General features: G+C 37.5%; 1 protein-coding gene across 2 annotated transcripts in view; it reads left to right on the top strand.

Moving 5' to 3' along the window:
* The window catches only part of LOC122986667 (interferon-induced very large GTPase 1-like), a 90,169-nt gene that overhangs the window by 12,307 nt on the left and 54,876 nt on the right, over positions 1 to 22,986 (top strand). The gene's annotated exons all lie outside the window — the stretch shown is intronic.

Raw genomic sequence — 22,986 nt, forward strand, 5'->3', positions numbered from 1 at the left:
AATGATTTTGGATCGACTGTTTTTATTTGAATTTATTGTGTCTCAGTGTGATCAGATGTGTTTTATTATGATTATGTTGAGGTCTTATTGGGTATCTATTGTTTTTATTGTGGATTCTTTGGTGCTTTTATGTCTGGAGCACTGGACCAAATGAATTTCTCTGTGTAGGATAATAAAGTTGATCTGAATCTGAATCTGAATCACTCACTGACCCTCACAGCCAAGTCTGATCAAAATACATTTTGTAACAATAAATATATAAAAACACATATAAGGAAATAAATTAATATGAATTTGATTTATTGTTGATTTGACGTGTGTGTTGAATTTGTTGTCTGATTAAAACAGAACTGTTGAAATAAATTGTAGGAAGTCTCCGGAATGTAATTAGTTCCATTGGTAAAAACACCTGCTAAATGCAGCTAATTCAACAGTCCTGCAATAAATCCACCTTTATGATTGTTATAATGTTGAGTTTTTGTGTGTTTCAAATATTCTTTTCTTCTCCATTTAGAACAATGAGGTAGACATAAATTTAGAAACCCCTCTAAAGACAATACAAGTCAACATCAGCACTAATGCAGTCTCAACATGACCATAAAGACAAATCATCACCTCTCTAAACAGTTTCAACAAAAACTCTGATATTTTTAGTAGCACCACCATAAAGGAGTCCATGCAGTGGGACACATGCAACACAGACAGAGAAATAAATGCTGCAGTTTTGCTCAATTCAATTCATTTCATGTCTGCACATTTTGCATGTCAGACGCTGCCATCCAGTGGTTCCACTGCAGAACAACATTCATGTTAAGCACAGTGACATCTGCTGCTGGGGAGCAGGAAGGCCGTCATCTCTCCTCACTTCTTTCTGTCTTTGAATTTTTTTTCATCAGAGTTTGCAGAGTTGTTCATCATCACAACACTGGAGGGCAGCAAAGATTATCCATCACAAGCATAGTATGTTACATACCTGCAAAATGAAAATCAAATCAAATAATTTATATCAATCAAATCAAATCATATTGAATAGTTGATAACAGTGTGAAAATGATTTGGAAAAGTAGTTAAAATGATGTTGAGTAACAATTCTTTGTGAAATTCTGCATTTTGCAGTAAAGGTGCATAATAGAGGAGCTTTTAACACCTATTTACAGCACACTGGATGTTGTTGGTCAGAGGGTTTTATGAACTTTGAACTTCTGGACATTTTAATCACAGAGCATTAAAGATACAATGTATAGCTAATACCTGAAACATCAGTATCACTGAGTGAACAGTGAAGGTGAAAGCCCGAGCTCTGACTCTCTCAATCAGCCACTTATCACAATAAAATATGCACAATAATGACAGAAAGACTTCTCTTTAAAGCTATAAACAGTATTTATTAATCTCCACAAGAACCAACAAAGTCAACAAGTGTGTCAATTAATAAACATTATGCTACCAACTAATACTAAGTGTAAACACACATAAAACAGCAGCAGTGTAAAGTCAAGCAGGTAAACAAAGTGTGTGGCAGTGTGTGTGTATGAGAGAGAGAGAGTGTTTGTGTGTGTGTGTGTGTGTGAGTCACAAGATAGCTGACGTGATCGAGCCAGGTGACGATGCACGTGATTCAAGATGGTGCAGCTTCAAGGGGAAGCAGGGGGAAACACTACTGCGCCTATTCAGTGGGCCGCACAACGTGGAAGCAAACCTGGAAGCTAGAAATTTTTTTGGCGTATGCGCCAGGCAAGCAATTATAAGTATTATAAATTCTGATTAACAATAGCAGATAGCGCTGACTGGTGGTCGGTGGCGTTTCTGCACACACATGGCTGATGGCGGATAACACAGAAAAAAAAGGGGGGGGCGACAGTTCGACATTATCTGACCATCAGATGTGTGGAAAACGTGTGTAATTAGGTGGATGTAAGGTGTGCTAGCATGTGTGTATGTTAGTAAAAGAGAGAGGGAAAGAGAAGGGGGAAGACCAACTCTCCGTCCCGCAACCGTGAGAGGAGAGAAGTGGTTGCTTTATCTACAGAGAACACGCATACGGACGGTTGTCTGTACGCACGTTGTCTGGTTGTGAACTGACAAAGCAACTTACTTTTCACTCACGGTGGCACAAACACAAAAATCCCGAATGGGATAACACAAACAATATGGTGCGGTGAACACAACTAAACAGGCAACAACTTAAATTAAAGCTGCAAGCAGCATTGAACAGGCCCTCGCGCCTCCGTGCATGTCAGGCCATGGCGCAGTCGAAGATCTTCTGTCACGGGCATGATGTTGTCTTCAGACCCGGGCTGTTTTCAGACAGTTCAAGAGGGAGATAAACATCACTTCCTTTGTTCACTATTTTGCCTGCTGCTGGGGCTGCTTTGCTGCAATTTCGTAGGGGGCGCTATTCAACCAGTTTGATTGCACTTCTATATGTCGTACGTTTAAATGTACATTGTTACTAGTACTTGCTGGACAAAGACGTATAACTTTAGTTTTTCACTGTTATCTAACATCAGAGTTAAATATCATTTCCTGAGTCCACTATATGCTGCTAGAAAACACCCATTAAGTGAACATCATGTCGCTGTATATCAACTGTAGAGCACACCTTGAAAATTTCATGTGAATCAGATGATGTTTGTCATATAAGACTGAGTTGCTCACACCTGTGTCATAAAAATTGTGCAAGTTTTGAGCCCGCTTAATTAGTAAATTGAACAGTCTTGATGAGTTTGTGTGTAAAACTAATTAATTTCCTATTTTTCATTGTCTATTTTTAGAAAAGTAAACACTTTTAACCCACATGATCTGGTCAAAGTTTGATTGAAATGTGTACTGTCACTGGGCTCTACAGTGTGAGTATTTCACTTGCATTTGCCCCTAAAAATAGATGTGTGAAGTGGAGAAATAATTTACTCACACACTGTGCGACTACAAATTACAACCATAACACTATATGAAAGAGGGATTTAAAGTTGAAACAACGGATACAGGAAGTGGCGACGCTCGTAAGGCTAGGGGAGCGTTAGCTGCAGCATGACTGGAAAGAAGCACAACCAGTTAGCCTCCACTAGCCCCTCAGCTAGCCCCAGCTCTCTGTTTAGATCCAACCGGACCACCAAGCCCCGGTTTGTTATTCAGGTTAAAGTGGGAAGAAGCAGCGGGTCTGTTGGCCAGCTGAGTGAAGTGAAACCTACGGGAGAAACTCCGGTACCATCAGGGTGAAACAGTCCGTGGAGGAGTTGCTGTGTTTGGCTGCACAGATAGGAAATCCCTCGGCTGACAGGATGTACCACTGTGTTTGAAAAATATTTTATTCTCCTCTTTTTGATTCATAACAGCAGTTGGCAACCAGCATATTAGGTGCATTACCGCCACCCTCCACTTCAGACTGTGAACCAATGATTAAATCCTACACATTAATCCTGTCTGTCTAATAAACTAAAAAAAACAACTGCTGCTCCACCCTCTTGGCAGGTCCATTAAAGTTTTAATGCTGAGCTCTGGAACTCCAGTCTTCCTGAGTTATTCCCTCATATAGGCTATAGTCTTTCTTGATCATTAGTACAATATATGATTGCATGCGTTAAATAATTGTGATCTCAATAATGAACAAAAATAATTGTGATTATGATTTTTGCCATAATCGAGCACCCCTAAAAACAACATAAATTTTGATTTACATACAAACACACACACACACACACACACACACACACACACACAAAGAGTTTAAATATGTATGTTATAAATTGTAAATATGTATGTAATGAATTGTTTTCTTTAATAAACTGTTACTTGAACATTTTTTAGTGTGCTCCTAACATTATATGTGTGCTCCTAATTTTTTTCATTTAGGAGCACATGTACTCCTTGAAAAAAAAGTAAGGATTGAACACTGCCGTCAGATGTGTAGAAACACAAAGTAACTGGAGTGTGGTGCAGTCCAAGGGCTTCTGTCACAGTCATATAGATGTTTTCAGACCTGGGCTGACAAGTCTAACTTTACCCACCCCCCCCCCCCTTTCTTCCCTCTTTCTCTCTCTCAGTTGGAGAGGAGGATTTTAATAGTCTTCTTGTGAAATATCCTCATAAATTCCAAGACTTTGGCCAAATCTACATCAAAAATAATATTCTTGTAGGAAAATTTGTCGCGAATCCATTGATACAGGTTTCAAAGTGGTCAGACTTATAGTTTAGAAATCAGAACCATTTGTTTGACATGACCTGGTCAAAGTTTGATTGAAATGTGTACTGTCACAGGGCTCTACAGTGCGAGTATTTCACTCACATTTGTACCTAAAAATAGATATGTGCGAAGTGGAAAAATAATTTACTCGCACACTATGTGACTGCAAATTACAACCATAAGTCTATATGAAATGCTAGAGGGATTTAAAGTTGAAACGACGGATACAGAAAGTGGCGACGCTAATAAGGCTAACGGAGCATTAGCTGCAGCATGACCAGAAGGAAGCATGACCAGTTAGCCTCCACTCGGCTCTCGGCTAGCCCCAGCTCTCTGTTTGGATCCAACCGGACCACCGAGCCCCGGTTTGTTATTCAGGTTAAAGTGGGAAGAATCAGGGGGTCCGTCGGTCAGTTAAGTGAAATGAAGCCTGCGGAAAAAACACTGGGACCATTAGGGTGAAACAGTCCGTGGAGGAGTTGCTGTGTTTGGCTGCACAGATAGGAAATCCCTCGGCTGACAGGATGTACCACTGTGTTTGAAAATACCTTTTCTTCTCATCTTTTTGGTTTATAACAGCAGCGGCAACCAGCATATAAGGCACATTATAGTCACCCTACGCTTTGTACAGTGGACCAAAAATTAAATCCTACACATTAATCCTGTCCGTATAATAAACTCAAAAAGACAAAAACACTGCTGCTCCACCCACTTGGCAACTCTAGTCTTCCTGAGTTCTTCCCTCATATATTGTCTTTCCTGACCATTAGTGCAATATATGATTGCAGGTGTAATAGTGTCCTCAGCTAAGTGGGAAAAATATGTGCTATATCACCATAACCAATCAGCAAAAATGAGAGTCAAAAATTAAAGATGTTAAATAAACGTGATCTCAATATTGAGGAAAAATAATTGTGATTATGATTTTTGCCACAATCATGCATCCCTAAAGACAACATAAATTTTGATTTACGTACACACCCACACAAACAGTTTAAATATGTGTGTAATGAATTGTGTTCTTTAATAAACTGTTACTTGAACACTTTTCATTTCTATGTGTGCTCCAAAATTTTTCATTTGTGAGCACATGTACTCCTTCAGAAAAAATTAAGCATTGAACACTACTGTCATATGTGTAGAAACAATAAGTAGCTGCAGCTGGACACAGAAAAATACTTATATATTTGAAGGCAGAGTGTGAGCGAACCGCTAAGTGCTCGGGCCTTAATAGAGGAAAAACTGCAGTACAGAGCTACAAAACTTAGGTATGATTTTATTTTTCTACTGCACTTTATCACTTAAGAGTCACCCTCACTCCATTTTTCCCTTCCCTTCATAGGTAATCCCCACTACTGATTATACATATAAGACCTACAATTATTGTAAAATAAATGATAATAACCCCAAACTTCATACAAAGTTTGTATATAATGTACTATAAGTATATAGACCTTTCTGCTATATCCTACAAAACTGAGCTACATTCAACTGTCACACCCATCCCCCGCCTTTCTTCCCTCCTTCTCCCTGTCAGATTGAGAGCAGGATTTCAGAGCAGTCTTCTATTGGAAATATCTTCATAAATCCCACGACTTTGGCCAAATCTTACATTAAAAATCACATTTCAGTAGGAATTTCCTTCGCAAATCCATTGATACAGGTTTGAAAGTGGATTGCCTCCCCATTGGTTTACATTGTAAGGAGTGATGTGGCACTACAACTTTCGGGGCTTATAATATCTAAACCGTTCGAGTTATTACAAAGTTTTTAATCAATTTTGTTCAGCACAGTGTGATAAGTCATGTAAAGTTTGAAGCCGATACCATTAACGCCCTAGGAAGAGATAGCGTTTGTTCGGGGTCCAAAATTGGCACAAAGTCATACTTTCATGGGTGAATTGTGGACTTCCTGTTGGATTTAGGTCAGGGGTGTCAGCATATGATTTGTAGGTCTTGTTGAGGCGAGTAATTGAGTTTTGGTTCGATCGTAGAGAGATGCATGCCAAATTTGGTGAGTTTTTGAACATGTTTAAGGGGTCAAATTTAGGTCTGAAGTGGCGATATAATAAAGAAAGAAAGAAAGAAAGACAGAAAGAAAGAAAGAGAGCAGATAAAAGAGGGTCTTCACCCCTTTGGGGCTCAGGCCCTAAATATACTCCTCAGAGTATAGCAGCAAATGGGACCCAGCGGTCCGTTGAAGACACACAACAGTACATGCACTAAGCTTATAAACACACAAATCTAATATTATCTCTGCCCAGACAACCTCTTATGTCGCTCTCCAAAGCAAACCGGTGTGTGTGTGTATGTGTGTGAGAGTCTGTCAGTGAGATCCAGCAGCAAGTCCTCCGATGCGTGGTACTGGCGGAGCCATCCTTGTTCCTCAAGGCTGATGGCGCTGGTTTTTCGGTGGGGCAGCGAAGAAATGCATGATGGTCGACTCAGTCGGTAGACAGCAAGACGTAGAAGTTATGCACTTCTCCGTGAAGAAACTCTTTTCCTCCTTCTGCAGGTCAAGGTGACAGTGTTGTGTTGCAACAACAGTCTCTCGCGGATCTGGTAAAAGTGCTCAGGCGAACACGGGTTGAAGTCTCGTCTCGTCCAGCAAGGGAAAAGCTCCAAAGAAAAACGGGAATAAGCACACATATACAGTTCCTCTTCAATGGTAATCTGGCTTGATTGAAAAAGCGAACCTTCCCTGGGCACAGATACACTAACAGAGAACGAGATTTGTTCCCGATCCGTGTTTAAAAAGGGAGTGACGTCACAGCTCTGTTGCCATGACTCCCTGTGTTGTTGATACGTCTCTGCCAATCAGAGACGAGAGCCTGACACTTCCTGGTGGGTTCGCACCTAGGTGCGAAATTGCAAGACATCAGTGGAAATGGAGTTTGTGAGCAGATTCCTTTGTTTCCAGGGAACAAAGAAACAGAGGCTCGTGGCCAGGCCTCAGAGTTTGCATGTAGGCTTTTCTCTGTGTGACATTATGGTGGAGATCTAACAAAAGTTTGGTGCAGACTGGAGCATTTACAATAAAGTTATAGTTATACTTCCTCTGTCATGGCGAAGCATCAAATCTCAACGGTGTGAGGATGAGAATTTTCTGCAGGGTGAGACATGTCTGTCTTGCTCACACCTCTGTTATCAAAATTATGCAAGTTTTGGGCCCATTCACTTGAATTTCAATTAGTAAATTGAAAACTCTTGATTAGTTTGTGTTTAAAACAAATTAATTTCCTAATTTTTAAAGTCTACTTTTAGAGAAGTAAAGACTTTTAACCCACATGACCTGGTGAAAGTTTGATTGACATGTGTCCCTTTGGGACTCAGGCCCTAAAAACATGCAAATTCAAGATTTGTAGGTCAAAGTCTTGTGACATTTTAAGTTCAAATGAAGTTTGTATCTAAAACTATGTGGAAGCAGTAAATGTTCAAAAAGGTGTGGGTTCACTCACACTCTCCATTCTAATATATGAGTATTTTTCTGTGTCCAGCTGCAGTTTCTTATTGTCTCTACACACCTGACAGTACACATGTCAATCAAACTTTCACCAGGTCATGTGGGTTAAAAGTCTTTCCTTTTCTAAAAATAGACTTGATGAAAATTAGGAAGTGAATTTCTTTTATACACAAACTCATCAAAAGTTTTCAAGTTATTAATGTAAATTCAAGTGAATGGGCCCAAAACTTGCATAATTTTGATAACAGAGGTGTGAGCAAGACAGACATGTCTCACCCTGCAGAAAATTGTCATCCTCACACCGTTGAGATTTGATGTTTCGCCATGACAGAGGAAGTGGCTATAACTTTATTGTAAATGCTCCAGTCTGGACCAAACTTTATTATTATATTATATTATTATAAACGTAATTTCTCAATTTCATAATTCCTAATTATCTCAGATAATTAGGAATTATTACTAATAACTAAATGTACTCTTTTCATATCCAACACTTTAAATGTTTGATAAGACTCCCGGTCTGAACACGTCTACATGACAATATTCCATCAGTGATGCAAACTGGCTGAATAGCGCCCCCTATGAAATTGCAGCAAAACAGCCCCAGCAGCAGGCAAAATAGTGGACAAAGGAAGTGATGTTTTTTCTCCTTCTTGCACTGTCTGAAAACAGCCCGAGTCTGAAGACATCTACATGCCCGTCACAGAAACCCTTTGACTGCGCTCATCATGGTAGAGGCGTCATCTCGGCAGGTCCAGCGCTGTTTGGTGCAGCATCACCAGCGGTATTTGGCAGTTAAAGAGCCTGGATCAGCTGTGGGCTGCTGGTACGTCTTTGTAGGTGCAGAGATGTTGAATGCCGGTAAAGAACCAAACCGTTTCAGGCTGCTCTGAAAGTGTCTTTAGGCCGGCTTCACCTCTAGTTTGCAGTATTGCTCTCACAGAGCAGGTAGAGGTTCAGTTTCAAGCGTTCTTCTTCTTCAGTCTTCTTCAGAGTTTAAGTTGAAGATTCAGGCTTTAGTTTGCTTGTAGTAACTTCAGTTGAGAGCCGAATAAAGTTTAGTCTGACTACGCTCAAATTTTATAGTGAAAGGAAATAAAGTTAGGCAACACTTATGTGATTAGATTACTTTCAGAAACATATTTAATTATATCATTCAACATAACGCTTACTTCATAATATAAAAGCATTCAATGTGACTATTTATTTAACAATAAAAGAAACTTTAAACTCAAATCCTTCAAATATTATATCTTTACATTCCTATTGCTTCAGAAACTTCATTCTTTCAATATAACTACTTATCTAATTGAACTACTAAAATATGATTGTCTATGAGGTTAATGGGTCAAAAGTTAAACACTTGGGTGATTTTAAAATACAAATACATGGTTATCAAACATTCATGAACTTGAACATACATGAATTTGACTCTTGTCAATAGAGGGCAGTATGGTTACATGTTGTACAAAGGTTAATAATTTCAAAGTCCTGTATCCCTTTAGTAGATAGTCACACAATTATGAAAGTTATACCATTCTTTTGTATTTACATGACAAATGATATGACATAATTTGCATAATGATTAGACATTTAATTTTCATGGATTTCAGGTTTGGCTCAGATTTGCAGGGAGGCTTCACAAAGTCCTCAGGAATGGTGTTAGTTTTATGGCGTTAGTGATAAGACAGTCTGTGTTCCATCTCAGGTGGGAGTTGTTTTTCTCTGGTCCAAGTGGCTTTTAGGGTCAGTTCATGCTTTTAGTTCATGTCATAATTCAACTTATGAAGATGGTTTCTGAGGAGGTCTTTCTGAGTCTGTTGAGCACACCTGATCAACCCCCACTTAGAGGGCTACAAAGGTCAGTCCTGCAGGCCGAGGGTCCACTCTTAAAAACTTTGGAAACCAGGCACGTCTGTCTCTTATTTTTCTTAGGAATCAAAGATTAGTTTACACAGTTAAAGAACAAGCGGTTGTCCTCCTACATTGTACTTTAACCTCACAATTCTATATGTCAAAGCAACAAGAGTTGTAAAATAATTAAGAGGGTTAAAGTTTGGACATGAGAATTGCTAAATGTACCATTTTCTTTATTATCTTATCTCAAAAACTTTTTTCTTGTTCCTCACACTTCAGCAGGTTTATTGTGCTGAATTATCGGGACTCATATATAACTGATCATGCAACAGTTTCAACTGAAATACAAATAAACAACACAAGTCAAAACCTGCATGAAGTTGAACTGAATCTGTTTTGACAGATTGGGTTTTAATTCAGAATGTAACTTGAGAATAGTGATAAAAGTGATCAATAAAATACTGCATCATAATTCATTTACTGTTTAGCTCTACAGTTAAAGGACCTGTTTTAACATTATCTTGCTTCTTTAGACTTTATCTTCTTCGTTATAAACCACTTCAATTACTCTGATAGCAAAAACAATAAAGATCCATTCATCTTACTGGAGGATCAAACAGTTTTTGTTTATAGATGTCACTGATGCAGCAGTATTCAAGATTAAAGATTCTATTTAGTGATCTGTAAAATTACTGGAACTTTCGATTTTCATTTCCTTATCATCCAACGCTGATTAAAAACCATAAAAAGATGAACCATTAAAACTAACACCCACATGATATAATAAAAAGTATGAAAAATAAATAAAGACTATTGCTAAATGAAAATGTTTCACATAACTATAAAATAACCATATGAACAATAGAATCTATGTCATCCTAACAAGCCTTTTGTTGTACAGTCTAATATCTGGGGTGATAGAAGTGATAGAACAGCATTTAGTGTGTTTTTGAAAGGCAGCGTCAGCCTGTCACTACATTCAGTACATCAGTACATGTTGTCTACATGCAGTAGGATCGTACACCTGGTTTCTAATCCTCCATGACCTCAAAAATCATCACAGACAAAAATCAATATAATTGATTCCACCGTCCTCTTTGCCATTCCAGCCAACCTCCAGTCTCCGAGCATTTGTGGGCATTAATTTCATTTTCTAATATATTAATATTATCTTATGATAGGTGCAGTACATTTTAGAAATTGTTTAATTGAACTCAACAACCCTTAAGTGTTTTTAATGAAGAGATACTTAAGTAGACCTGGGTTAAATTACTCTCCTCTTCTCCCAAATATCTGCTACTGATAATAAAAATCAATATTGTAACTTGAAAGTTGCATCTCTTGTCAATGTTTCATAATCACAGTTTAGGTAAATTTCTACTTTTCTTCCGCTCATTGAGCTTTACAAATTAAAACTACTGAATATTAGTGACAACAAAAGTAAATCATGGCACACTAAGACAATTTTGTCAACATTCTTCATAAGTTCACATTTAAAAAATTCCAAATGCAACAGCAGGAGCAACTTGTTTTGCCACAGGCTTCATCTCAATCATTTACTGTAGATTAGATTTGATAAAAACAGGATCCCAAATCTACATGGTTAGATCTTCATACAGCAGAATGTAAAGATGCTGTTATTCACATTATTCACATTCTCCTTGTCAAAAACAATGTTGCAACCAAAGAGACAAAACAATTACATCATAGAAACATGCAAAATATTTCTTCACATGACTTTTAAACATTACTTTGGAGACACTTACGATAAACAAGTCAGACTTTTTTCCATCTTGTCAAGATTAAATCATTGCTTAATGAGCAAATTCTGAACAATTCTGAATCTCCTATATTTAGTGTAATAATTATTTTATACTATACTACAGATCATGATCTGGTCTTAATGAAATAGAGAATATATTATTTTGCACACTGATAGTACCAGTCAAAAAAAAACTAGTTCCTATATGACCAATAAATTGAAATATAAAATCATTAATAAAGTGAGGATGAACCAAACTGCTCAGGAACAATCAGCTCAACCAAGAAGTTTCCTGAATCCAGGAAGAATAAGACTACTTTCAGTCAAAACTGTAACATTCGGGAGACATTTCATCCCCAGCCAAGCCTCCTAGCATACAGACTTTTTTTTTAAAGGAAAACCAAACATTCAACATTTTCTGGCAGCAGCGAAGACGTGTGGAAGTTGACAGTGTCTCCTGCAGTTGAAAAGACACGTTCACTTGGAACTGACATGGAGGGAATAGATAAGTGGGCTTTGACCAGGGGAGCAGGAAGTGGATAGACATGTCCATTGTCCTTCCACCACTCCAATGGACTAGAGCTGAGTGGAAGATATGGCACACCCACCATCCCATAACTCCTCCCTACTGGTAAAGCCCTGGAATAAGTGGGGCATGACCTGTAGACGGTGCAGCAAGCTGTAAAGATGTTTGATGAGCGTATGTCTTCAACAAGTTATCCATCAGGAGGTGTGGCATCATCCCAGTATAAATATAAATGCTGGTGAGGTCATCACAGCCACCAGAGCTAAACAATACACTGTATATAAAGATGGACATAGCATAGTTTGCACTGTGGCCAGTTTGAAGCCCAGAGTTGCAGCTTATCGTCGTTGGAGCCACTACCTTCCAAATAAAGACCATAATGACTCCTTAAAAAAATTATTGACTTAGTATTTCATGAGAGAAACTGATGCTTTCTGAATGGAAGTTTACTGGAGCAGGGGATTTTTTGAGCCAGCACCTAGCGACTGTCAGTGATATTGCAATTTAAGGGACTTCCGCATTGGCTTCAGTTTCAAGCCGTAGTTGTTGCTGCTTGGATCTAAAGCTGCAATTCAAGTGAACAGAGATATTTAACCTCCTGTAGCCTGATGTCCGGTAAGTGATATGCCAAGATCATTTTGCTTTTCTACAAAAATGTGTTGCTGTTGTCAACAGCATAAATTGAGAATTGTCACAGACATGTTTTCAGAAAAATAATGCCTCATAGTGATTGCTGTATCCATCTTATAAAAGAGTAATAAAGAATGCAGTTTTTGTTGATTTATATCACTGATTGATTTGAATTAATTTAGAGGTACACATTTTTTTCATAGGTGCAATGTAAAAAATAAATATTTACTTTTGACTGTAGGTTTATGAAAAGGAATGCAGAATCAGACATCATAAGAAATGGACACAGAAGAAGAGATGTCAGGTACACAGCTTTAAGAATTAATATTGTTGCTGTCAACATGTATTTTAATCTTATTGCCAAAAGTCAGTATCCAAATCCATTCAGCTTAATTAATGATTAAGAACAAATATGAATGTGTATCACAATAAGAAAAAAAAATTGACGGAAAACTTAACTGTAGCTACATGTAACCTTATTACATGTAAATTACTGAATTAAAAAAAATATATTTTTACAGAAATGTACTGCCACACATTTTGGCTTTTCATCAACTAATCTTTAGGAGATTTTCGTTGAATTGATTATTATTTCAATACTGTATTTTTCCTGTAAAATTCCAGAAAAATACTGGCAGCTGTGGTCGCCAGCATTTTACTGTATTTTTACAGGGTTACTACCACAATTTATTTTAAAAGTTAATAAGTTAAACTCAACGTTAATCCTCAGAGACCTGTGGGGGCGTCTTTGTCATCACCCATCATTACTGTCTTTCAAAGGCTGTAGCAGCCTCAGTTTTAATGCTACAGTGAAGATTCTGGTACCATATGAAACTAGACAACCTGAGGCATTGGTACCAGTTACATTGATGCCAATGCAATGCAACTAAACAATGTTCCAAAGTTAGGCCATTTTCAAAGGAGTCCCTTGACCTCTCACCTCAAGATATCTGAATGAAAATGGGTTCTAGGAGTATCCACAACTCTCCCCTTTACAGACATGCCCACATGCGGTTTTGGGCAAAAAGCATGCAGTATAAATGTGTTATTTTTGTCTATTCTAAAAATGGTGTCCCTAAACAATCTTGGAATTGCATAAATTAAGTTTGACTGGAAAGCTGAGACTCTTGTTGATTAAATGAGCCCAATTGCATTCATGTGTAATGATGTTAGTTCCCGTAGTAGCCATTTCATTGTAATGAGACCATTTAAAAAAAAAAAAACAAGCAAACTTGACCTCACTGTATAAAATGACCTATTGTGATAATCACAGCCTCATGAAACTTTACAAGGAACTTCGGGCATTCAGAGAAAGCATGGCTTTCCTAGATATATTGACAATAAGGGGTTTCTGAGCAATTTCCAGAACAGAAATGCTCACAATGCAATCACTGAAAAATGCAGTTTTTACAGAAATCTCCAAATGTCAAAAGTTGCCAAAACAAAATGTTTGTTACAGATTTATGGCTAGAAAACCTTGACACACAGTGCAGAACTGCATCTCAGATTAATGTTCAGGTTCCCAGCTTTCAGATGATATTCACCACTTCTATGTGGCAGATACTGTTGACCTGCTATCTCCCCCTAAAGATCCCCTGTCCCTCCCCTAAAAAAGACAAAAATTGGTTTTTGGCGGGTCTCTAAGGGTTAACAGTGTCTAACTGTAGATTAATGTAAACGACTTAAAAGTTTTCTTTATGCAAAAATGTATTTAAAAAGAATAAAATAAAATAAAAAATACTGTGAATGGAGACATAACAAAATTCAACAAAAATGTGTCCTTAATCTTTGTGATCCAGAATTGAGATCTAAAAATGATTAGCTCTGGTTTACATTTAAAAATGCATAACTACTAAAACACGTAACAAGTGCAAGTGACATTTTTATGGAGCGGAATATGTATTAAAAGGCACAAATGTATGACAGACTGTAGTCTAATAAAAAATAAAATCTAAATTAAACATATCACCTAGAAACAACAGACTGCCTTAATGCCATCTCAGCACTTTTTATTTCCTCGTTGGAATAAAAGACACACATCAGACTTTATGATCCAACTGATAAAGATTTATACTGTCTGTTAATATTTGACTTTCGTTCCAGATTCTTCGTTCTAAAGTTCAGAGCTGCTGTTCTGTGATCAGATTTCCTTAAAGGACACTTCAGGTTAAACATGAATACAGAGAGCTGAGACTGTTTGTGAATCAACAAACCTTAAAAACTTCCTGCTGTGAGGTTCATGTTTGTTCATCAGCTTGATTGAGATTATTTTCAGCATCTAAAGGTAACATAACCAACAGGTGTTAAAATACTGGGTGAAGTTTAGAAAGAAAGAAGAACACAGACATCAGTATCTTCATCCTGTCCTCCTCCTCAAATACTGTTGGAATCACTCAGCCCTCTGTAAAATTATAACTGGTCCACCAATCAAGGCGCTGAAAGCAGCATTTTCTTCCAAGTAACTGAGGAGGCACAAAAGTCTGATAGGCCAACCCAGTCTCACATCAAAATGTATAATACCTACGTTAGTCCACTGTGCAAAATGTATTGGTATTTATTAGTATTTTTTGCCTATTCTTTTCTATTGGCCTGCGTCAACGTCACATGACTGTCAAGTTTCTGTCTGCAGAAACAAACAAAATGGCTGACATTTCTTTTATTCTCACTGAAAATGCATTTTAGGATAGTTTTGGCATTAACATGCGTTTTGATGACATTTCTAGTGAGAAATGTGCATTTTATTTTCGTAATCTTTGTTCAGTGAATGTATATGATGTTTAGTTTGTTAGTTATTACAGGGCTGGTTCTAGCCATTTTGGTGCCCTGGGTGAGTTAAGGATTTGGTGCCCCCCCCAACCACATTCCACCCAAATTACCCCACCAGTGCTGCCTTGTCATCACTCATTCTATAGTAAAAATGTGGACAACAAACATCAGACACCACAATGGTTTCAAGACAAAAATATATATTTTTTATTTTCATAAATCAAAATTACTTCTCAAACAAAAAAATCACATATCAAAGAATGCATAAATTGTTAAATATGACCAACTACCTGTTAGTAACATATAAGGCACTGGCACTTGGTTACTCATAGATTACACTCGATAGATGACTCCTTCCATGATGTCATGTGTCTAGAATATTCTAGACTGTTCTCATGGGTTTTGAGTTTTTCACTGCAATTTTTCCAGTCATTGAGTCCATGGATGGATTAAGTGATTAGTTTGTAGTTTTTTGTTTGTTTGGTGTTTTTTTTAGAACAGTTTGTAGCAGAAGCAAGACTATTTTCTTCTTGGAATATACCACCCAGTTTCTCTTAATTTTCTCTCCATTCACTAATTTTCTGTAAAGTGGTGGTCTCATTTTGGAAATGTAGTCTTATTTTACCTGATATGGCCTCTGTTAACTAATTCCATCCTCACCATGTCAGACAGGGCTGCCAGTCAGCAGCATCTATTGGATGGACTCACTTACTTCAGGATCTGTTCCAGTTGATGGTGTCTGCAGGCTGTAGAGTAGCAGTGTGTGTTGTATCTGTTCTTCCTTCACCTGCAGGAAAATCTAAACATACATGCAAATATAGTTATTAATCCTTTAGTAAGAACACAAAATGATTCATAAATTACAACACATCAGGCAATAAACACATCTGAAGCATTAATTATAGATAACAGTTGACCAGAACTGTTCAATTACATGAGTGAAAAAATTCACTCTAACTTTAATGTGTCCTGTAGACAACTTGAATAAATATAGATGGTTGCAGTCTAATATTGATTAGTATTTAAATGAACTATGTTCCCTTTCCTCACATGGAAATGATATTTATGATTCAATATATTTTATTGCATTAGTGTTACCATGATTATGCAAGTATGTAAGAAACCATTTAATAATAGATAATAAAAATGAAAAAAAAGAATGAATGAATGAAAATCAACTAAATTAAATGTGTGTGTGTAAGCTGTTCCCATGGCTTTCTGTCATTGTGAAGGGTTAGAAAATGGTTAAAGGTTTGGCCAAAGCACTGACATAAAATAGATTCCCTAGCATCCATTTGTGGACAAAACATTCCAAATGTACAGGATGAGTTATGTATGTCCATAACTGATTGTAAATATTTAAAATAATTATAGCAGAAGTGTGTCTGGATTTGACTATATTGACGTTAGTTATATAACTGCAGCTGTAACATACAATGAACAGAACTCACCTGCTGCAGGCTGTGTTTCACTGCAGGTAGTTGGAGTGTTTGATATGATGTTAGATGTTGTTGACCTGCAGCTGTATTCAAACATCCAGAACATCCAGACTGTTACACCACTGCACAAAGTCTTTTGTGTCATTATACTGCATATGAAGAAGCACTGAGCAAATATACTTTATTTAATTTGACTAAGAACAACATTTAATTAATAACAAGGTGTAACTGTAACATTCAATAATAATAATAATAATAATGAGAACATAGCAGTGTATTATTAATTACACGGACACCACATATAACTGGCTGAACTGTCCTGCTTCAGAGGGTGGTGGAGATGGGAGATCAGATGTAACTTCTCCAGCAGCTGGAGGTTCTGCAGATATTTCCTGAGTGCATCTGGACAGTTAATGAGTAGATATTAGCCTGTTACAAGCAAACACATGTAGCTGCATAGTAGAACAAAACAAATTAAAGCTGCAAGCAGCGTTGAACGGGCCCTCGCGCCTCCATGCACGTCAAGCCCCAGCGCAGTCAAAGGGCTTCTGTCACAGGCATGTGGATGTCTTCAGACCCAGGCTGTTTTCAGACAGTGCAAGAAGGAGATAAACATCACTTCCTTTGTCCACTGTTTTGCCTGCTGCTGGGGCTGTTTCGCTGCAATTTCATAGGGGGGCGCTATTCAGCCAGTTTGCATCACTGATGGAATATTGTCATATAGACGTGTTCAGGCCGGGAGACTTATCAAACATGTAAAGTTTGGTGCAGACTGGAGCATTTACAATAAAGTTATAGCAACTTCCTCTGTCATGGCGAAGCATCAAATCTCAACGGTGTGAGGATGAGAATTTTCTGAAGGGTGAGACATGTCTGTCTTGCTCACACCTGTGGCATCAAAATTATGCAAGTTTTGGGCCCATTCACTTGAATTTCAATTAGTAAATTGAAAACACTTGATGAGTTTGTGTGTAAAACAAATTAATTTCCTCATTTTCATCAAGTTTATTTTTAGAAAAGTAAAGGTAAAGAAAGAAAAGTAAAGACTTTTAACCCACATGCCTCCACATTGGTTTATATTGTAAGGTTTGATGTGGCACTGCAACTTTCAGGGCTTACGAAATCTAAACTGTTCGAGTTATTACAAGGTTTTTAACAACTTTTGATCAGAACAGTGTCATAAATCAGGTAGTAAAGGTTAAAACCGATACCATTAACGCCCTAGGAGGAGAAAAAGCAAAGTCGTACTTCGATGGGCATATTGTGGACTTCCTGTTGGATTTAGGTCAGGGGCATGGGCAGATGATTTGTAGGTCTTGATGAGACAAATAATTGAGTTTTGGTTCGATCTCTCTACAACATTCCTGTGGGCCGTGGCGGCCATTTTAGTGACATAGGTGGCACTATAGAGCACATTTTGGCACTTTGGGGGATAATTTTTACATTTTATCAAATTTTTACCAGACCCGTTGTGCGTGCCAAATTTGGTGAGTTTCTGAACATGTTTAGGGGGTCAAATTTAGGTCTGAAGTGGCGAGATAATAAAGAAAGAAAGAAAGAAACAGAACAGATACAAGAGGGTCTTCGCCCCTTTGGGGCTCAGGCTCTAATAACCCCAAACGTCATACAAAGTTTGTATAATATGTACTGTAAGTATATAGACCTCTCTGCTGTATCCTATAAAACCGAGCTATATTCAACTGTCACACTCATCCCCAGCCTTTCTTCCCTCTTCCCCCTGTCAGATTGAAAGCAGGATTTCAGAGCAGTCTTCTTGTGGAAATATCTTCATAAATCCCATGACTTTGGCCAAATCTTACATTAAAAATCACATTGTAGTAGGAATTTTCATCACAAATCCATTGATACAGGTTTGAAAGTGGTCTGACTTATAGCTTAGACATCAGATGCCTCAGTTTGGCACAAAGTCCATGCCTAGAGATTGCCTCCCCATTGGTTTACATTGTAAGGTGCGATGTGGCACTCCAACTTTTGGGGCCTACAAAATCTAAACCATTCGAGTTATTACAAAGTTTTTAATAACTTTTGTTCAGCACAATGTGATAAGTCATGTGTTTAAGTTTGAAGCCGATACCATTAACACCCTAGGAGGAGATAGTGTTTGTTCGGGGTCCAAAATTGGCAAAAAGTCATACTTTCATGGGTGAATTGTGGACTTCCTGTTGGATTTAGGTCAGGGGTGTCGGCATATGATTTGTAGGTCTTGTTGAGACAAATAATTGAATTTTGGTTCGATCTTTCCATGACATTCCTATGGGCCGTGGCGGGCATTTTAGATACATAGGTGGCGTTATAGAGCACATTTTGGCACTTTGGGGGATAATTTTTACATTTTATCAAATTTTTCACCAGACCTGATGTGTGTGCCAAATTTGGTGAGTTTTTGAACATGTTTAGGGGGTGGTGAGGTAATTTGGGTAGAATATGGTTGGGGCGGGCGGGGCACCAAATCCTTATATCATCTACAGCAACAAAATGGCTAGAGCCAGCCCTGATAATAAAAACATGGAACTATTAACATTTTGAGAATTAGCTGTTTTCAGCTGCAAATCAAAGGAGAATTCTTTTGTTTGTTAATGTTAATGACCACGTTATGGTCAGTTGTGATGTTCCTCTCAGTGAACAACAGAAGATCTGAGAACCTTCTTTCTCCACATCTGTTTCTAAACTGGGTCTTGATCACCTTCAGATTGGAGAATGATCACTGGACTGATGCAGTAGTTACTGGCAGCTCAGACTGCACTGATCCAAAGATAATAGAACAATCTGAAGGGAGTGTGGCTGAGCAAACTAGTGAGTAGTACTGTACCAAAATCAATTTCATAAAATAATATATATATATATTGTAAATAAATATACAAGCAGTGAGACAGAGGAATACATGGAAAAATGTCCTCTGACTCACCGTCACACATTCAGGTGAGCAGAGATATTGTGAACTTAGGAGGAATGATTACAGCAAGAGAAACGTGTTAATATTCATTTGGGCTTCTGACTGTTGTTTTAGGTCAGACTTGAAAAACTGTAACTTATCCATGAGCTGAGGTGAAGAAATTAAGACAACATCTGGTTTGTGAGTTTGTCTCACAGTCTTTCAGATTATTACACATCATTCTCTATTTATTGAGTTGGTTTACTGGTAAATGTTTCTTAATGTGGATGAACATGCAGAGATGTGAAACTAGTGCTGTAAATGTTATTATTATTATTGATTAAATGATTAGTCAATCGCCAGAATTAATTTATTGTCATCAACAACTTTGATAATTGATTAATCATTAAATTAATTTATCAAACAACAATGTCAAAGTTTTTCTGTAGTTATGATGCTGCTTTTCTCTGTTTTATATCAGTGTAAAATGTTTACTGTTGGGTTCTGGACTGTTTCTGCTTTGCATCTGCTAAAAGCTTTGTGTACAACACACCAACATATATTATTAGATATTTTGATCACTTTAATTTAATAATTGAAAGTTCAGTAAGGAATGACCTTTAATGCTGCAAAATTTACAATATATCAGAGGTTTTCATGCTGTGAGGCCTCAGTTAAAGATCGATGTGGAGTGAGAGACATTAGACAAAGACACTGCATGAGGTGAAAGGAACAGCGGCTTGCTGGTGTTTTAAAAACAAGTTAGTTATTGTAGTTTGACCCGTTTACCAGCACAGTGATCAGCTGCAGCAGCAGCACTGCCTGTGACACACTGATCATGGAGGAAATTAAGAAACCTGAAATAGCTAAATAAAGTGATAAATTGATGACGGGAGTATTGTAGCCTGAAACTACAGGGAATAAACCAAAACACTGAAAATATGATGAACAGTAACTCGAGCTGGGTTTACTCACATGAGAGAACAAGAGAGAATGGTGGGCGAGTGAGATAGAGAGTGAATGAGAGACAGGGATGAGAAAACAAAGAGAGTGAATAAGAGCAATAAAACTTCATTTGCTGATAGTTTCACAGTGGTTTTGTTTTCAAAGCAGAAACAAATAACCATCAAACATCATCAGATTATTTACTGTAGAGACAGATACTCCAGAGTTTTAGGTCTCCTACCTCTGCAGGTCTCCTTCTTATTCATTCAAGTCAAACATCAGTCACACAACAGCAAATACAAAGTTGTCATAATATGTTTTATCCATGGCCTGATGGAGGGCAGCCTGCCCATATGGATGCTGGTCATATACATAACAGCTTCATGTAGAAAATACATGTTTCATGTCAAAGGTCAGGACACATGTGGACATACAGTACATTACTCCTCATGTTTTTGTACTTTTACCATGTTTAATAAAGACATCAGACACCATAACAGAAAATCACAAAAAGTATTAATATGTCCCCTGTATGATAAGTGATAAATAAACCTGCACAATAAATGACCCTTTTCACATTGCACAGAGTGATGTGATTCACTGTTAAAATAGAAATATCAATTAGTGCAGCTTTAAATATGTAACTCAGAGCTTGTTATTCATTGTAACTTTACTATAGATAAATTCAGTGCATTTGTCTGTAATCAGCTGTGTTTGTCTCTCTGCAGAACCAGCATGAGGTGGCAGTCATTCCACTAACATGGAGAAGTATGAACTGGTGGAGAGAATTGGGAAAGGTGGATTTGGAACGGCCAACCTTGTCAAATCCAAAGAGGATGGACACCAATATGTCATCAAGGAGATATATGGCATATCTAGAGTAAGAACCCTTTGTATAATATTCCACAGTATCAGTGTTTATTTGAGCTCCTCTTTCCTACGTTGCTCTTTCACATTATCTGTCCCTCTCACTTTGACAGATGTCCCCTGAAAAGAGGCAGAACGTTCAAAAAGAAGTTGAAGTCCTCGCCAAGATGAGTCATCCCAACATTGTCCAGTATAAAGAGTCTTTTGAAGGTATAAATGATCCAAGATCTCAGCTGTAACCTCAAAGAATCACAGAGATCATCTACTGCAATGATATCCTGATGCATACACGTGTTTTCATGCATGTTCCTTATGCTGTATAAAAATCTTTTTAGAGGAGGGCTGTCTGTGTATTGTGATGGACTACTGTGAGGGAGGAGACCTCTTAGAGAAGATCAAATCTCAGAGAGGAGAACTTTTCTCAGAAGATCAAGTAAGCTACTAACTCTTCAAGACAATCATGAATGTTGAAGATAAACCTGATAATCTTTAGGGTGAAACTGTTCAACATGTGGATAGAATTCATCATATAACACTCACTATTCCTCTTCACTGTATATGTCTTTAACATGTATTTAGACTCTTTAATGTTTTTATTTTATTATTTATTTTTTTTTGGCTTTTTCTGTCATTAGAATTACAAATGATGTATATAGTGCAAGTTGATACTCTTAAGTGTGTCTTTATGTTTCTCTGCCTTTCGTAGATCCTGGACTGGTTTGTGCAGATTTGTCTGGCACTAAAGCATGTCCACGATGGAAAAATCCTCCACAGGGACATTAAACCACAGGTATTGCTTCATGCACCACATGATCTTGCCTCAGTGATGATGCATTTTTTATTTGTATTTTATAAACTCATGATATGCACATGTCTTTTCATGATGTCTGTATAGAACATATTTTTGACAAAAGATGGGACTGTACAGCTTGGGGACTTTGGAGTTTCAAGGGTGCTGAACAGGTTTGTAAAATGTCATCTGAATGAATCTGTAGATCTCTATAAAGCCAAGATTAAAATGGAAATAGTAAAGCATAATACAGTCTGCTTTGTATTCTCTTCTTATTTCCAGCACTGAAGAACTGGCAACAACACGCATAGGAACACCACTTTACCTTTCACCAGAGATCTGGAAAAACAAACCATACAACAACAAAAGGTACTAACTTGATGCTCTACATTGTGTTTGTCTCATTTATGGTGTAAATTAATATTTAATAGTAATCCAGTGGACAAGTTCTCTCCCCACTGAACTGACTGTGAGTCATGCAGGATTAGGTGAAGGTTTCTGGGAGATATCAAGGTATCATGTCTCCTCTTTACTGAGCGAACCTGCTTGTTTATATCTACAACAGGAAGTTACTGTAGTATTGATTTCCTCTTTAACTATTTTAAGTATGCATGTAACCTGATCCTGATTTAGTTAACTGAATGAAGTAAATTAAGTAGAAACTCAGGGACAAAAATGGAAATAACTCTAGGACTTTATCGTTCAATAACTGATAAAGTCTGACATGTTGTGTTTTAAAATATATTGGAGTGTTGTCAATAAACTTAAACCTCAATCTTAATGTCCAATTTATAGTTTTCTCTGCAGTAAAGTCCTTTTTTTTCCAGCTTGCAAGTGACTGTTATTGAATAAATATAAATCTACCC

The sequence above is a fragment of the Thunnus albacares genome, chromosome 1 (genome assembly GCF_914725855.1).
Source record: "Thunnus albacares chromosome 1, fThuAlb1.1, whole genome shotgun sequence".
Taxonomy (NCBI): Eukaryota; Metazoa; Chordata; class Actinopteri; order Scombriformes; family Scombridae; genus Thunnus; species Thunnus albacares.